The 19,390-nt window shown below is 36.6% G+C and overlaps 1 long non-coding RNA gene across 1 annotated transcript; it reads left to right on the top strand.

Moving 5' to 3' along the window:
- The first annotated feature begins 378 nt into the window (after positions 1-378).
- Positions 379-18,672, top strand: LOC134820922 (uncharacterized). Its single transcript, XR_010160951.1, has 4 exons — positions 379-459; positions 7,609-7,682; positions 8,016-8,138; positions 18,012-18,672. It is a non-coding gene; the product is annotated as an uncharacterized LOC134820922 (long non-coding RNA).
- Positions 18,673-19,390: the final 718 nt, after the last annotated feature.

Genomic DNA, 19,390 nt, shown 5'->3' with positions numbered 1-19,390 from the left:
AACGCGACTTAAGTACATTTTTGTACTTAAGTCTCAAACTTGAAACAGAATAAGTGAACTTTGGGAAATACATAAGTAGAGTTTCGGAAACACTTTCACTAATTCTACTTAAGTCGACCATACACTTAAGTGCCACTTAAGCGTTTTTTTCGGAATGACCCCCTGGATAATATAAATTGATTTTATAATACTTCCTGATTTCTGGACTTAATTTTGGTATGAAATCTTTTTCAGCTTCTTACAGATCCTTTAAAGTGCTTCATTATAGCACTTTTAGTTAATTAGTATATAAGAAGCTAGCAATTTCATCATTTTACTAGCTGATTATACATATTTGACGGTGAGTTGTGGCTACCAACAATTAATTTTATCATTCTCAGAAGCGGGAAAGACGGGGAACCCACTGTCTGACGCGGAAACACATGTCAACTTAGTGAACGAGTTGAACAAACAAGTGCAGTAAGTAGATTAATACTTATCTATCTCATTAGCTTATATCTAAGGCTGCTAATATTTCCCGGTAACAACAAAACGACACAAAAACTCTACATTATGATTTAAACTAAAGAGAAGTACTCGGGAACGCCATTATCCTCAATATGGTGAATTCATGACTTTTCTGATATAACAGATCAAGGAAGATGTCCAAACTTAAAAGAAAATAGTTACTCCGTAACGTAATTCAAAGTCATATTTTGTAAATGTTATTTATTTTTAGTGTTTCAAAATATACCAACACTACGAATCTATAGAACACTTGCATAAGTATAACTCACTTACAGTATCCACTTGTTTGAAACTAACGAAACCAAACGGAACCGAGTTAAAAAATTAAGAAGCAAATGCTGTGAACTAAATCAAAAGTTAACTATTCAAGACATTCTACTCATACCCTGTAACTTTATTTATTAAAAATTCTTTATAATATATGATATTGTTGAATTTTTAAGGTGGAGTAATTAAAGCATCTAACAAGTGTAATTAAAACTTTCACGCTGTTTTATTAGAAATACTTTGAGTTTGAACACCTTTCGCCCTGCCCAATAACGTTGTGCCCCACATCATCCAGCCCAGTAGCGTCAGAACTAGGGTTATCATGGCGAGGGTAAGGGTAAGAGTCAGATTTGGGGCTTGGATTACGATCATGTTAAGGATAAGACATTTAAGATCCCCTCCCTCCTTGATTTTTACATTTTTAAAATGATCATTACAATGATCTCATAGACGCATTCCGAGAAACTCATCTTGGTCACACTAAGAGCACCATCTTTAACTACTTCGTGGATACAGGATAGATCGGTAATCGGTTGCTAAATCACTAATCGGTTATCAAGTATTTGGATCTAGGTGCCAGACTGACGTCAATCGGTCAATAGGTTCCCATGAAAAAGTTGGAAGAATAACGGTCAAGTGTTTTGATACTTGTGACAGCTGACAACTCAGGAGCTGTAATCCATCTCTACCCTTAACAGGTTCAGCAGCCTATTACAGTATTACAAAGTGCACTGCTTTCTCAGGTCCTATTTGATCTGTTTCAAAACTTAAATTGCACCTCTATTTTAGCTCTAGAACGACAAATAATTTCGCAACTAAACGATCAATTTCCCTAGGCAATGACCTGAAATGTCAATTGTTAAGTAGTTTCTCAATCCGAACGTTGAATTAAAAAGGAGCGTCGAGTCTTGAGATCATTTCGGCAAGCAGAACAGGTGGAGTCGATATCGTCTTCTACAGAACTGCATCAAAGTAGACGAACTAACAGAGAAGGCAGGTTTTGAAACTGGTCAAATAAAGTCTGTTATAAGCAGAATGGTGGAAATTTGCCAGTGCCTGCAAGTCTGACACGTGCCAAGCAGATCCTATAGTTCTCATAACACGTGACATATTAGACCAGCGTGCAGTATACTAAGTCATAGACGAGATATCATTAAAAAACCACACCGTGTTGAGTGAATAAAGGGTGGGATTATAAAAACTGTTTGCAGGGATTATACAGGTGGACAACAACAGCAGGATGGATCAAAATAAGACCAATCCTTATTTTCTGTCCCGTCGCTTAGCAGTATCCAGGTGGTGTTTATAAAAAATGCATAAGCATTGAGCACGCCCAACGAATGCTCCTATCTAAGTTTAAGGTTTACAATCATAGATATGATATGTCTATATAACTATATAAAAGGTGAGTTGTTTGTCACGTGACACGCACGCATGCACGTGGTACGCGCGCAGGCACGTGACTACAGTTTAAGAGCTCTTAGACAAATCTAGTCCCTGTGCTCTAGAAGTCTGAGTAACAATAGACAAAATTTCAGTTCCATACACGATGTCTATTCTTTTATTTGATATCCTGGCTCTCACGGCCTACCCTTGATCCTCACTTAGGATTAAGGACGAATCTTTAATAATCAATAAATATGACGTGAATAACGCTTTTATTTCCGGGCACAAACCGTTACGCAGCTCAACACCTTTCACCACACCTAAATCTAGATTAAAGCACTCAACTGATGTCAGGTTAGGAACAATTGCAACTCTCCAAACGACGAGTATACTGTACAGCACTTAAATTGTTTAAGCTGAGTTACCGTTGCATTAGATGGTTTTTTGTTTCTCATCGAGCAGCTTGTTCACTACAACCCTTTTTCAGAATTGGGTTGCTTTGATAAAGTGTTGTGAATAGAAGTTAGCTTAAGTGGTCCACCCCAAAATCAAATTTAATACGTCATGTGAGAACCTAAATTAAGTACTGACACTGTGGGGTTCGAACCTAAGTGACTGTTAGAACATGGTCCTGATAACATGTTTAACTTAGATTCACTCCTAATCATCCTCATGTCTCATTTCATCAAGCACAGTTTACTAATCAAATGGAAATATTCGGACTCGCTTGCTGACAGGCTAGGCTTATCAATATCAAATGATCCACTCGGTGCCCCATGTTCATAATGATCACCCTTGTCGAGAACAAAATCGAAGAACTAAGTTATTTTATAATTTTGTTTCTTATATCATTATGGATTCAAACATTTATCCATCAAATGCAAACTTTATATGAAATACTAATAGCCGCTGGTAATCTACACTTAATTTGTTATTTTACAAAGTATAAAGTTAACTTTTAGTTGTAATTTTGCTACTAGTCAACGTCGCGTATCAAAACTGTCAAGAGAATAGACAGATTTAGATGGAGGTCCCTATATTAAATATTTTATTAGCTTATAAGAGAAAATGGAGAATGTAACATGAACCTACCATACTGCGAACACCTGTCATATATTAAATTATAATAATATGTATAATATTTTATTAAAACGGGTGCCTCTCCAGCTGCCTTATTATGGAAATTAATTTAATTTAAGATTCGTCTGCTGAAGAACTTTTATCAACCTTAAACTTTAAGGTTGATTAAAGTTAACGTTAACTCATAACTATCAAGCTGATCTACTGATCTAATGATTTTGTCAATTTGATTTGCTTATAATTCACGGAGAGTTCTTTTTGATAATAACCTGTCAATATATAATATATATCTGTATTTTATTGGACAATTTTACCACTAGAAAAGCTGCTATTGGCCCATGTGCTCGCGTGATCAGTCGTGACTTAAAGGACCAGTTAACTCAAAAAAAAGTTATCCTCATATTTTGACAGACTAGATTGTGACAAATAGCAAACTGAGCAACGAGTCGAAATTCCTAAATCTCTAACTGCTCTCTAACGCGTGTAATTAGCGTTTGTATTATTTTGACGATGACGTCATAAAGTCCCTTTCGCGCGCAGAGGAGCTCGTGAGACTGTATTTTACAGGTAGAAAATGGACATAATACAATGTTTTTCCCCCAAATAATTCGAAAAGTAAGTATTTTAGGGTACATGTTGCTTCATAAGTTGTACATAAACATGGCCATTCTGCACAATTTGCACTCATTCAAATATCTGTAGGGCCTTCAGAGCCCAATTTACGAGATACCCATATTTTTGCATGATTTCTGGAACCGAAAATCAGATTTTCGCCAATAACTGAAAAAGTAAGCACTTTAAGGCATCTGTTTCTTCGTAAGTCATATATAAATATGCTAATTGCGCGTGCGGTTCTTTTGCACTCTCTCTGAAGACTCTATGACGATCCCCTCAAAAGTTCTAGGTTAAATGGGCTCAGCGCCACGCCCAAAATGGTTTTTGGCGAATTTCTCGAAAAGCAAGAATTTTGTGCCATTTGTTGCTCAATAACTTCTATATAAACTTGCGTATGCGGCTTCGTTTAAGCCTATTTTGAAGTCTCCACGACCTTCAGAAGCAATAAAGGGTCGGTTACGTTATTGGGTCAATATCGGCGTGGTCAATATGTCTCCAACCAAAAATCGTTTATTCATACTTTTGGGAAGGTCTTTGCAAAATTTCGTGAGTATACGAAAATTTGCAGGTCCAATTCCATAAATGTCCATAAATGACTGGACTACACAACTTTAGAGTTAACTTTAGAGAAACAAATTTTTCAGTTAACTGGTCCTTTAATGATCGCGTGGCAACACCAAACACGCGCGCATCGAGGATTAGTGATTATTCTGCTATGGTGTAGTGCACGCTGCATGGGTTGGGAGGATATTGCCAGGAGACGGTTATAATTCTGTAAGGTGCAGATATTCTACTCAAGAGGCTGAATTGACTACTTTTGTCGCCACAATTATCGTCAATCGGGAATCGGGATCAATGAACACAGTTTTCTTAACAAGACTTGATTGGCATTCGGTAGCATTAACTTAGGGTTCCCGTAAGATTATTTTAATCCCTCATAAGAGCATGATTTTTAGCCGAGTCATTACCAAATCAGTTGTATCACCTCCAACGAATAATGTCCGTATTTTTAGATTGCCCAGTTTTTCCCACGGCAGTACCTACTGAAAACAGAGGTGCAGTACTTAACAGCATGTTATTGTTTAAAAGTTAAAAGTCTCGAGTGAATCAAAAGAAATGGGACATGTTTCTGCAAATTTCCGATTGCCGTGTCAAGAAATAAATAATGAATGATACCTGAAATTACTTTTTACTCTCCGTGCAGTGACCGTGCGATTCTCAAGATATGCGTGACTTCCCTCGCCACCCGTCATTACGTCAAAACAATTTATGTTTTCACCAGTGCGAAAATATTGGGGGAGAGATTGAGTAGACATTTTTGAATGATTTAAAAAGGTCATTACGCGCCAGTAACAACCGACTAGTGATCAGTGTCAAATAACAAAAGCTCACATTGCGTCAAAGAATAAAATACCTCTGTGACATTATCGGACTTTATTTTAACGGACACAGCTTTGACGCTGGAGAGTGGAGGCCTTTGGACTTTGCGTCCATAATATGGTCCGTTAAAATGAAGTCTGTTTATTCAATTTTCGACCAAATCAAAGTCTGTGCAAATTTTGTCGAGTCCTAAAGTATATCGTGTATACGTTAATTTGTAGTTGAGAGTGCTGACAAATTATCATGAAAAGCCTTGAAACCTTCTATTAACAATAATTTTCTATCTAACGAAAGTTAGACTTAGAGCAAAAATCTAGCGTTTATAATTATGTCCATTCAATATTAACGTCCGTCCGTCCAAAAAACGTCCGAAAGGTGTACCAAATTTTCAAATCAAAAGAAAAAGAAATAAAGATTAACAAGAAATGTCATAGTTCGGTAGTACAGCAACATTTTGTTAAAAATTCGTTGAATTCGGCACATTTTTTCAGTTCGAAAAAAATTCGTCCTTTAAATTTTCTTAATTTACTAAATCGCATTTAAGATTTTCAACGGGTCATGTCGGCACTATTTATGTAATTAGCAATGAAATGATCGGGAAATAGGCACTATGGTTCATGATTTGTGAGCGGTTGAAAGCGTGGAAGACAATGACTCCAAAATGGGAGCCCGGTGATGATATATCGAAACAGATTAATATCAAGGGAGTACGGGGTCTTGGCCTGATTTATTTGAAGAGGAGAGCGAGATCTGCCAGATAATGGTCGAAGAGCAGTTCAATTCCAAGAAAGAAAGGAAAGTTCCTAGAATAAGTGTTTTTCTTAGTCTTCTTTGTGGCGACAATCCCTTGAATCATTGCACATGATGACCATTAATTAACAATAACATGATCAAAAGTGGTACCGTGAATAGATTCAAGTAGGTAGCTGAACTAGATCAGCTTTGTTACCACTACCAGATTAGAAAAGCTTTTGACAGTTTAACGGACTGCTCCTTCCACGGACGAAGCGAAATGAGGTAGTCAAGGGATCCGATTGTACTAGACAGGCTCGTAAGTGGAACCCTGTCAAAAATTTCCAGTATAATAATGCCCAGTGGGAAGAGGGGCGGCAATGACCTAAAATGGCATAAATGTCAATATACTTAAAGGTGTTGCATTTTCTACGTAATCTATAATATTTCATGCCATTTTGGAATTAAAAATTTAGAAAAATCTGTATTTTACAAAGTTTCAGCCTTAAATGATGGGTAAATTGAATTCAATATTCATCTAGAATTTATGTAGATATCATTTGGAACAAGGGTCCCCCTTGTATAAATTCCGTATAAAGTATTCAATTTTTTTAATTTGTTACTTCAAATATAATAACTTTGTTACTAAACGTTTTTTCTCGCCAAGATAATTACGATCCTGTAAAAATTATTTTAAAATAACGGATGATTTGTGTATAACCAGACTAAATATTAACAATTTCATTTTAATCAAAGTTTACCGGATCATGCCCCCTAGAAGCCTGGTATGAGCTTTGAGTTGCCCCGTATACGTATATACCTCCTCCCTCCCTTCATTATCAAGGTGGACTGAACTGTGAGACATTTTAATGTCAAATGTTACTTTCTAAAAGGATTTCAAACTAGGAACATGTCCAGAAGCATACCATTGTGCACTTTATCAGTCGATATTCACTGCTTGATATAATACAGCTGTACGAGTAAACAGATTGATTAATGAAACCGTCACCGTTACAAACTTTACCTTAGAATTAAGTAGTACTGTAGGCACAATCTAGTGATGAATATAAAACTTCAGCGGGTGTTCAGAAGTACAAAGGAGTGATGTAGAAGACTCTATCAGTATTATATGAGTTAACAACACTACCCCATCCACCTTTATCCAATATTTCTTATGATATTGTTGAGCATTTTCATGAGAAGAAGCTGAACAAATAGTAGTTATTGTTAGACTTTTTAGCCCTCAATATTGCATCTAACGTGGAATCTGGAGTAGGCCCTAAAAGAACCCCGTGAAAAGAGGATACAACTAAATAATAAATATCTGTTAGAAATATACTAACTGTTCGCAGAGTTGACAACTCTCTTCCAAAAAAACAGAATCATAGATAAAAACTTGAAAGACCACGAAAAATATTGATTCTTTAACCCGTAACTTCTTTACAAAGTTACAATCCATAGCAAATTAGATTACCATAAAGTTTTAATAATAAATACCTTGATAAGGACGGTTAATCAATGATGATCATATGGAAAGGCCGTTTGTTTCAAACAAAATGTTTCCATTAACCAAACAAACTTTGTTTGGTTAATGGAAACATTGGGCATCTATTTGTAAGAGCTGAGAATTATCTTCCTCAGAGACACAGTAACGCGGGCGAAAACGGCAGAGGAAAAGGTTGCCGAACTTGAACTGGAACTCTCCAATACTAAAGGTTAGTAAAACCTCCTGCACAGCGCTACTTGGTCAGCGGTCGATCAGGATTATAATTTCTGTAGGGTAAATTCAAGCGATTTCTGGTCCGATTTACTTCTAAATAGAGTTGCGAACATGAGTTAAACTGAAATCCTAAAGATATCATTAGATAATGTGGTTGGTGGGTGATCTTATACTGTTCTTTTATTGCGGAAGATATCATTGGAACAAGAATTTATTGGTTTACTTTATCCCAAGAAATTCGTCAAGTTATTGTTGTCTAATCTATTGCCCTCGATATTCCTGTCCCGCACATTTCTGCTGAGATATAATGGCTCACACTATTTTTCAGGGAGAGTAGTGGATTTGGAAAAGGAGCTGGAGGAGGAGAAGACGAAAGTTCTTGCGGCTGCAGCTGCCACGCCAGCATCTAAACCTGCCAGCAGAGCGACTAAGAAGCAGGCTCAGAAAAGACGTAAGTTTTTTATCAAAATATATTTAAAACAAATAGCTGGCTCACCAACCGATATAGTCGACAAGATTCTTCAATCAAACAAGGCTGATAAAGCAGTCAACCCTTGGCCTTGGTAGCGCTAAAAGATAACAGATAAGCTTTAACTTACCTGTGCTTGTTATATAGCGTTGTTCTTCGGAATGATTTCATTAGAAGAAGAACATGTTATTATGATAACATCGCCCGTAGTGCATGGAATGAAATACAAAACAGAATTAATATCACGACTGTATCGACAATATCATCATTAAAGGTGAATTATAAAGGAGTAAAGGTACATACCTTACTCGGGATTATTATGACCGGGATAAAGTGGTGGGTTTAGGGTAATTTCGCCATATTTTTCCCGAACCACATTTTCACCGGTCGTTAATAAACCCGCCTACTCAGCTTTTAGGGTTCCCAAGGGGTATGGGTGCTCATATTTTAATCGTTGTCTTATATTCACTAAAGAAGACTATTGGGACACTTGTTGTAGGTTTTTCGACTTCATTTGGCTAAAATTGCAAAAAATTCACCTTTTTGCCCAATTCTTGTCATATATCCTTATTGTCAAATTTGATTCAAATAGGCCAATTTTTAATTTCTTAGGTATTGACTATCTCTACATAATGAAATAGGACTCAAAGTAAAAGTAACAGTTAAATTAAAACTTGAATTAATTAAAACTGATGAAAGGGATGATCCAGATGAAGATAACGAAGATGATTAAAACTTATTGGAAGACTAAACAGCTCTCCCTTTATCTTAATATCGATCTGGTTGTTACGCTTCAAATGTTAAAAATTATTTTCCATCTAGTTTGATTAACCACGAGTCATTATTTCTGTCTACTTTCAACAATTATTGATAATTCGACTTGTTTCACACAGTGGCGTAACGTTGCCTGTTGGCGCCCCCCTGCCGAAAAAAGCGCCCCCCCCCCCCCCTGTTGGCACCCCCTCCCCTTTTGGTGCCCCTCCCTAAAATTGAACAAATTAGGTGATTTTAAAGAATACGCCGGTAAAATCTCTAAAAAGGTGTGTATCTAGAGCTAAACGCGCAGTTTTGCTAGTACTTTAGTTAAGTTTTCGAAATTGTCCCACATTCAAACGACGATTTGGCGCCCCCCAAAGACGGCGCCCCCCTGCACAGCGGGGTCAGCAGGGCCTTTCGTTACGCCACTGGACTTTCACAAGTTTTAGCAATGCGAAAATTTCTAAACTTGCTTATCTCTAATAAGGAAATTTACATCTGAGACAAAATTTTTGAATCTAAAATTGAAAGGTTGGACACCGGTAAAATGGCGACCGGGAAAATGTGGTGGGTTTTGAGCAATTTCGCCATATTTTTCCCGAACCATATTTTAACCGGTCGTTAATAAACCCGTCGTAATAATCCCGAGTAAGGTATTGCCAGAGCGGCTCCCCGACCCATGTCTCAAGAAGAATTTCGCCGCGGTAACACCACGCACGATCAAATTTCCCTACTGCATACAATGTAATTGTTTTACTTTATTGTATCCCAGAGTGGTGTTTGGCGCATGTACAATGTAATAATCGTTTATATTATGTTAGGCGTGCAGAACTTGAAAAATCCTGCGCGTATCTGAGGTGTCGCCGTCGATCTGTATGTGGTTTGGTTGTAGATCATTTGGTTGTAGATTCATACTTTGCGCGGTTTGTGTTAACAATAACGATATGCGTATCATGTCACGTCATATTACTGCATCGTAAGCTAACTTTATTGACTGTAATAAAATATGCTGTCTCGTCTCAGTTATTATTTGTATCTAACATAAACTAATACATTTTGATGCTTACTCGACACATCACAGCACCATCGACTTTAGATCCTTTTATTTGATATATACGGTTCTTTAAAAGCATACCGCAATCTTGATATTATAGTTGCTTCTTGAATGTAACTGTAAAGTAACATCTGTTCTCAACTATGTGTTCCAATGCTTTCTACCATTCAGTGTCGATTAACTGTTAAATAATTTGACCAAAACCCATAATCATGGGTAGAGTGGACCGCTGCCAGTGTCTCTCTTTCCCAAACAAAAGGCAATGATATCAATTTGAATGACCGTTATCAAATGCAAAATGATACCGAGAATGAAATCGGTCGCTCGCTTTTCCCACTCATTCATGGCTTACGAATTGTAATAAGTTTCGATTTATAACATGTAATCTATTTCAATTGTAAATGAATGGGAAAAGCGAGCGACCGATTTCATTCTCGGTTTCATTTTGCATTTGATAACGGTCATTCAAATTGATATCATTGCCTTTTGTTTGGGAAAGAGAGACACTGGCAGCGGTCCACTCTACCCATGATTATGGGTTTTGGTCAAATATCATCTCTTTTTGATTATAATGTCAGGGTACTTTACAAAGCCGAAATGTAAACTCATAACTTCATTAATATTAATAAGGAGGTGATTTCAACGATTTCGAAATTTTTCCTTTAAAAACATTTCCTTGTGTTTAGGTAAGCATATCGGTCGATCACTGACTGAATATGCCACTTTATACTCATTCAAGTTGGCATTAAATTCATATATAATGACATTGAACTGTCGTGGCAAAGCAGAATTTGTTCAAAATCACGAATGAGCAAAATTTGAACCTTTCGCACGTGCAAACCTTGAGCGGAAGTTGCGTGCGCATCCAATATTGAATCCCCGTAAATTTTTGCATGATAGTGTTTTATATATAGTTTGATAAGCATGGAAAGTTTCAAAGTATTTCAAGAAGAACTATAATCACAACGGCACTCCAAAGTTGACGGAAATTGGTGAAAACAGCAATTTTCAGTGATTTTAGCAATTTTCTATCAATTTGGGCGTGGCCCCACGTGTGCAATTTTTCGATTTTCAACTTTAAAACTAGCCTATGACACAATTTAGACCTTTAGAAAGCAAAATTGAGCTCCACAACCCAAGGGATGGTGCAACACCAGAGAATACTAGAACGTAAAATTAGCGTTTTTATAAAATTATTCTTTAAAAAAGCACTAACTTCAATAGCGAATATCTTTATGAAGGAGCAAGCTAGAAAAACTTTCCGGTAGATTTTCAGAATGCTTAAACAATTATCTAACTTCAATACGCCCTCAAATTTTGAATAAAATTACTCCTTAATGGCGTAAAATCGATTTGAAAAATGATTACTTTGTGAAAAATCAAGTTTTAAAAATGGTTAACTTGATGACGTCATCAAGTGGTGATGATGACGTTGAATTACTTTTTAACATAATGTAAACTAAAGTCTAAACAATTATCTTCAAGACCTGTGGTCCAAAATGGCTGTATCTTTAAAGCTTCTGAATCTACGGACACCTGAATATAGCCTATAATTGACTGGCAAAGCGTCTATCCCTGAATACCTTACTCGGGATTATTACGACGGGTTTATTAACGACCGGTTAAAATATGGTTCGGGAAAAATATGGCGAAATTGCTCAAAACCCACCACATTTTCCCGGTCGCCATTTTACCGGTGTCCAACCTTTCAATTTTAGATTCAAAAATTTTGTCTCAGATGTAAATTTCCTTATTAGAGATAAGCAAGTTTAGAAATTTTCGCATTGCTAAAACTTGTGAAACAAGTCGAATTATCAATAATTGTTGAAAGTAGACAGAAATAATGACTCTTGGTTAATCAAACTAGATGGAAAATAATTTTTAACATTTGAAGCGTAACAACCAGATCGATATTAAGATAAAGGGGGAGCTGTTTAGTCTTCCAATAAGTTGTAATCATCTTCGTTATCTTCATCTGGATCATCCCTTTCATCAGTTTTAATTAATTCAAGTTTTAATTTAACTGTTACTTTTACTTTGAGTCCTATTTCATTATGTAGAGATAGTTAATACCTAAGAAATTAAAAATTGGCCTATTTAAATCAAATTTGACAATAAGGATATATGACAAGAATTGGGCAAAAAGGTGAATTTTTTGCAATTTTAGCCAAATGAAGTCGAAAAACCTACAACAAGTGTCCCAATAGTCTTCTTTAGTGAATATAAGACAACGATTAAAATATGAGCACCCATACCCCTTGGGAACCCTAAAAGCTGAGTAGGCGGGTTTATTAACGACCGGTGAAAATGTGGTTCGGGAAAAATATGGCGAAATTACCCTAAACCCACCACTTTATCCCGGTCATAATAATCCCGAGTAAGGTAGATAGATAGATAGATATATATCCCGACAATCTGTCGTAAAACAGGGGTTCTAGAAAACCCATTTTCCGATGCTCCTGAAACTTGAAACTTTTTTTACACTCGATTTGGTCAACGTCTAGACGCCCTGACAAATTTCAGATCTCTAACTCAATTTTAACATGGTTTTTAAGGCACCTGAATATGGCGATTTTGGGTTTTTTACCGAATTTCGCATAACAGTGCTGGCGAGTATTTTATGCAAATTTCTTAAAAATCTCAACATAACTTTTTTTTATTCCTGTCATCTTTGACATCAAATTAGAATGTTTTAAACTAAAAATAAATCTGCTGAACGACTTCCGATGAGTCTTAATGCCTGAAAAACTCCTGCCGGAGGCGGCGGCCTTCAGCCGCCGCCTCCGGCCGGAGTGCACGCTTCGCGTGCACAAAAGAGGCTTCCGACGTGTACCAAAGGGGGTATAAAGGGGTTATAATAGTAAAGGGGGTTTAATATTAAAGGGGGTACAATAGTAAAGGGGGTACATAGTATACCCCAAATAAAGACACCGCTCGTGCTTGCCAGCACTGTGATCAGCACACAGCCACGAGTTTATCAGCTGATATCATAATTTTATTTGTTTTGACTTGCTGAATTTTATCACTCGGTAATTTATTAAGCTTGTTTCACCAAAATAACACTTAAATTGGTGATTGATCCGTGTGTAACAGTCGTCAACCAAAAACTCGTTGCTATGCCTGTAATTAATTAACACATACCCGGCGTCGCGCGCGCAAAATATACTCGTTTTATACACATAATTATAGGGGAGTGGTCTATATTGCGAAGGAGCAGACTTTTGTCGACATCGCAGGTCCATTGGGCCACCTCAAATTATATCCAAACCCGATTACTTATTCCCTACGATCTTTTTGCCTTCGGCAAGAGTAGGGGAAAAAAAGAAAAATAACTAAAAGTAACAATATTTCGGTGGTGATAAGATCCTTGGCCCCCGGCCCCATTACTGGTATCCCTCATTAAGGTCTCATTCGCTAGAGGGGGGTTTAACAAACAGTTCAAGTACCTTTTAATGTGAAACCGAAAAATAATTAAATGTGCCAGGAAACGTCCTATTTTACCCTCAAATACCACCTTGATTCATTGCCACGACCACGACCCGCTAGCTAAATTAAAACAACATATACCGGACGTTTCCTCGGCATGTGTCCAATATTTGTTAGGTTTCTCAGTCTAAGCTGAGCCACTGATTAACTATACATACGTGGAAGAACACAGCGTTATAGATCTACCGGGCCATCAAGTCACCTGATTTGGTGTTAGACGTTCGGGGGACAGTTTAATGTACAGATGTTCGTCAGTCATCAGACGTTTATGATTTGATTTGAAATTTTAATTTTTTCCCGATCCATGACTCAAAGTGCCGAAGGCACAAAAGAGTCAAGGACAAGGGTTAGCGAACGAGTTTTTTTGTATATGGTAGCTTTGCGACCGTGCGTGCGTGCGCGTCAATATGTCGCCCATGTTCTTAACTAGCCTGCGCAAAGTTATTTTGCGAGATATTAATTGATAGCATATTGTTATTATTGTTAGTTATAGTATTACTACTTTGCGCAGATCCGTGTCAGGTTGCATAAACCATAAAGGTAAACAATAAACATACGGTAACACGATTTTCAAATTCAATATGGAATTAACTGGGCGGCGCTCGGCCTGTCACTCCGTTATATCTCAATCTGCATGCTTATAACACAATTATACTCTCGCGCTCTGAGGGCCGCGCATGATAACGCCCGAACGTAGTAGCTAGTGAGGGAGTTTGCGCGGCCTGATAGAGTGAGAGAGTATTATCAGTTATAATACCTTCCCGGAATTATATCCACTAAAAGTCTCCGACACTGAGAGCTGATGATTTGCACATTTTTCCCGCAAGGGAAGCGAAGGTATTATCAGCATAGACCTCAGACTGGCTGGCGGCAAGTATTAAAATATAATAATAGCTTGGCTATTGAGTGCTGAGCGCGATAATTCCCGACAGCTTGCTGGAGGGAACGCGCCAGCCAGTCTGAGTCTATGCTGATAATACCTTGGCTTCCCTTGCGGGATATATCGGCAAATTATCAGCTCTCAGTGTCCTAACCTTTTAGTGGATATAATTCCCGGAAGGTATTATAAAGCATATCTATCACTTTCATTTTCTAATGAGTCCTTGTAAGTTGTAGGTTTATAACCTACTAACGCCCGCGTTAGTAGGTTATAAACCTACAACGTTAGTTAGTCACTGTTGTTCGGAAAAAATGTTTTAGTAAATAAACACGGTTGTCTGAAAAAAAAACTAGAATACTGGGATTGCTTAAGTGCTCTGAGAAGTTATTAAAGGTGGTATGTATAGACTAGTTACCCAATATTTATATTGTAGACCACTCAGTATCACAACCCTATAGACTATTATTAAGTTTAAGTAATTATCCCCCGATGGCCAGAACCTTAACGATTTTATAAAACATCAAATTTTATAAAACATCAAAGCCAGGCTAAGATTGAATTTTGCCAGAATTCAAATAATGGCATAATGTCAAAATTAGAAGAGTGATATCGATTGACCTGAATTCTGGAACATCAATCATCCAAACATACACTAATAGTAATACAGCTCAAATCACACTAATTTCATGTCAAACATTGGGAGCGCACGAAAAAGAGACGTGCTACCTCTATATGTGATAAGGTTAATGAGGAGCAAAATGTGTCCTAGCCGACTGTACTATCTCTGAATATTGTTTGAATCCTTTAATATAAATTATGTGCAGTTTAGTGGTCGTGATTGAGATTAGTGTTCCTATGTGTGGTACGTGGTTTCGTCTTCTTTTGGGAATACTTACTAACAGGATACTCACTAACAGGATAACTGTTTGATTCCAAATCTCGCCTTGGTAACCTGGCAAAAAAAATCAGAAAATTAGGAAATGAAATGTGAACAAATTTTATCATAAATCTTGCACAATGGCTGTCGAGATACTAAATATTTGTTATTAATTGGTATTTGGTTTCATTACAGGGCAGAAGACAATTATCGGTTGATAGTTGTTTCTTGATTTGATTAAAGGCTCCAGCCAGGATCTATCAGGGTTTGGTGGGAGGAAGGTTGCAACTCTTGTAATCAAGAGCACGGCTCTATTGAAGGGTTGTATGGGATTTGGGAAGGAGAGATAGGTTAACAGGAACAAAATTTAAGGACGAGAGATAATTGCTGTAGCAAGTTGAAACGTTAATTTGGGACACATGATGGCCAAGCTCCGGAAATTTTACCAAACTGGTAATTGGTAAATTCATTGAATTTTATTCAACGCTAGTAGTCAATAACGGAACCAAAATATTATATGCACATTTAAAATTACAGAAACCCACCTGCTTATAATAGTACAAGACATGCCATTCATAGGGCTGCTTTTGACCCTTTTAATATAATTTTAACTCATGTTTCGCCAGGAGGTTGAGAAGAACTGATTTCCTTGTGATAACACTTTCTCATCCTTCATATCACCGTCACATCATCACCCCCTCTCACGTCATCACTCATAAAAACGTGTTTCACAGGAGGAGATTCTGGCACTTGGGCTCATGTGATATTTGGCATGTCCAGTCCATGTATCTAAAATACAATGCTCAATCAAGCTTGATTATTTCTATAGAGTTACTATCCCTTCTTTAAGTTAAATAAATTATGCAATGAGAGATCGAGTCTTTTGATATCAGTTACTGAAGAGGTAAAAGTTTATTCATAAAATTAATAATGAATTGAGTGTTGAAAAAGGAGAAAGTATTTGTTTAGATTATCAGCACCATTATAAGCAGTTTGATATTTAAACTTTTTTCAATTCTGTTTCAATACTTTTCTTTGTTTAATATATGCATATTTACATAGCAAATAGTAATATTTAATAATCATGTACGTTTCGGATGATTAGGTGCCTTTAGTATTTTTACTTCTCGCAGTCATTAATTATAATTTAACTATCCCAAATTTTTGTGTTTTTCGTGCCTACTAGTAATACTGATTAAAAATCATGCTTTTAAGACTTATAGGAAATGATATGAACGATAAGATTTTAAAAATTGAAATGAGGATAGCAAATGCAGATTGTCGTTCAGTCGGAAAGAATACCAGTTAAGTTGCATGCAAATAATGTTCTAGACAAAATCTAATCTAAACGGATTTTCATCTTTAGTTGAAGTCCCCGTTGAAGTTGTAACGGTGTGAAAGCTAGTAACGTATTCCCAGGCTTTTGGCTGAAGTTACTACAACAGATTATTATACGAATTCGCTATTCATTTTGCACAAGTTTAAAAGAATATTACTGCACAACTATCCTTGAACTACCTTGAAAGTTTGAGCGTCATCATTTGCAAGAAACTTCTTGTGTGACTCCATTTCTAAATAAATGCAACATCCTTTTAAATATATGCTATTGAATGAGAAATCATGGAGAGTCAAAGAAATGTCTATATAACAACAGCTTTGGTCACCTTTTGTTAAATAAAAATTTTACTATCAATAAAAGAAACTTTTAGTAATACGAGATTCAGTACCTACCAATAAAACAATAAAAATTTAGTCGCTTATTACTTCTTCATCTGTCACTCTGGCAGGTCAATACCCATAAGAACAAAGAAATTTGCACTTTAGGTGGAGCTCGAAATTGTAGCTCATACAGAAAAAGTGACACCGAACCCAGAACCAGAATATAAGACGTGAAACAATATCGATACGATTCAGCAATCAGCGGTCCGTAAAGTGACAACTTTCATGTACTTTCGTCTATAAAAATCGGTTCATAAGAATTGCTGTATATACGTCATCAGAATAACATTCGAGAGATTTGAGTTCTCCCGTTGTACAGCTGTCACTAAAAAATGCCATGTCTTTGAAATCAAGATCACGCCAAGGGGGCTACCTGTCAACTTCACAATCTTCATTTCTAGCGGTGTTTTACTTACTATCCATCTTCATATCGTGGCGTGGCACGACAGAAAGTTAACAGAAAGTAGATAGTGACATCTTGTAAGTATGACGACTATTGGGGCTGCTGAGTGATGAGGTTAATGGTTAACGTGTCTAACTAATGTTTGTAGTGTTGGTGTTCACTGGGAAACCTCATTGTAAGCTAACATGAATATACGGGAGCAGCAGCAGCATTTTATGTAGAGATTCGTATTTCGAACCTACGAGGATTTATTGGGATCTCACAATTCTAAATTTAAAGTAGCTAGATTCCTCCTACTGTTATGTTTAACTTTAAATAATACCCGATTAAGGAAATGCAAGCAAGAAGATGTCTGGTTGGACAAAATTTTAAGCTACCGAGTTTCAACTACACTTATTGAAATGTAGAAAATTTTCAGCGAATATTTCAAAGAGCAATGTTCCCCAGTGGTAAAACAGAAAGACAGGTTAATGGTTCTGATACTTATGAATCAGGACTCTGCAACCTTAACTTGATAACCAAGTGAATGAAAGTGGAACTACTCTTAATTGCAAATGCTGCGGAGTAACTTTAATAAGTCTCACAGGGGTTCATTTACTCATTGCATCCTCGCTATTGGTTAAATTTGTAGCTTAATTTATAAAATAAATAAATGACTTTATGGTGATTTATATTTTCAGATTAACAAAGGGACGGAAGCTCCTCAGTTAACCCTTGGTTCTCAACCACCAAACCCAGTAACCTTTGAAAATTGTACATCATAGGAACCTTCCAGAGGGGACCGCCAACCATCTCAGAAATATGATTTTAAACTTTTAATGGATCCGAACAGTCCCTCTTAGTGTCAAATGATTTCAATATCAGTTTCATTCAGCGGTACTGAATAAAAACCCCAGATTCTCACAATTAACAACTCCATGCTTTACTCCTGCTTGTGATTACTGTGACATTATAACAGCGCCATACATCTACGAAAGTCTGATCATTAAAGCCTAAGAACAGTTGCTGGATGCAGATTGAATTACCATCATTACATTATTAATTTCACTATTTAGCCCTGTTAAGTGTCGACCTTTTCTCCAATTCCTCCTGTTTATAAACTTACTGTTGCGCTGCTGTATTTGGAGGTTTCATAAATTATTCGACTCTTTAATTCCAGATCATGTCACTTATTTATTAGTTTGATAAGGATAACTGAACTTTTTGTAAGAAAGTGTTTATACAATCTCTATTGATTCAGAATTAAAATGATGTAAATATTCGTTGTTTGTACAAAAGTTCCCAAATTGCCCCATTTTGTCAGTTCACTGTACTGATAATACAACTTGTTTCATTTAGAGATTATAGAACAGAGCAGAGACAGAAAATAACCTTTATTTTATGAATGATCTCACTTAATTCTCAAACTATAATTAGTTAACAGTGTTTATACTTGTTGAAGCATCATTTCTTTATGAAAGCTAATCATGTTAACAAGCTATATCATGAAGTTATGATTTCAATAAAAATTTAACACGATGGCGGATGAAATTTCCTATAGAATAACACTAACCATGAAACTTTTAATAGCCACATGCTTTCGTTAATGGGACTGCTCAATACACATCATCACGTCCGCGTCATGGAGATGAAAAGAGGAAGAAGACAGAGATTGAAGGAGCAAAGATGAGCATGTGCGTGGTCGATGAGTATGTGGCTGCTCGTTTGACGCCGCCTTACGTTGTTGGTTTACTTAATGATGATGAAGAAGGTAAGCTCATCTTTTAAATCATTAACTGAAACCGAAAATTTCTTAGAGATTCAATCATAAGATCATTAATGTAATCATCCTACTTTAATTAATAGAGGGGAAGCTTACTTCATCCTTCATTCTTGTTTATCATTTGCATCTTCTCTTGTGGCTTCATTCTCCTGTTTTCTCATATTCTGACCTTTTCAAATTGTTTGCAGATGGATAAAAAATGCATATCAAACGTACATGCGTAGACAGCTTTCGGATCATTTACATTAGAGCATTAGTAAAGTAGATGATTGCTAATATATATTCAGTAACGAGTTA

The sequence above is a fragment of the Bolinopsis microptera genome, chromosome 9, assembly GCF_026151205.1.
Source record: "Bolinopsis microptera isolate Bmic1 chromosome 9, MBARI_Bmic_1.0, whole genome shotgun sequence".
In the NCBI taxonomy this organism is placed as follows: domain Eukaryota; kingdom Metazoa; phylum Ctenophora; class Tentaculata; order Lobata; family Bolinopsidae; genus Bolinopsis; species Bolinopsis microptera.
This window is presented reverse-complemented; position numbering and strand designations above follow the sequence as displayed.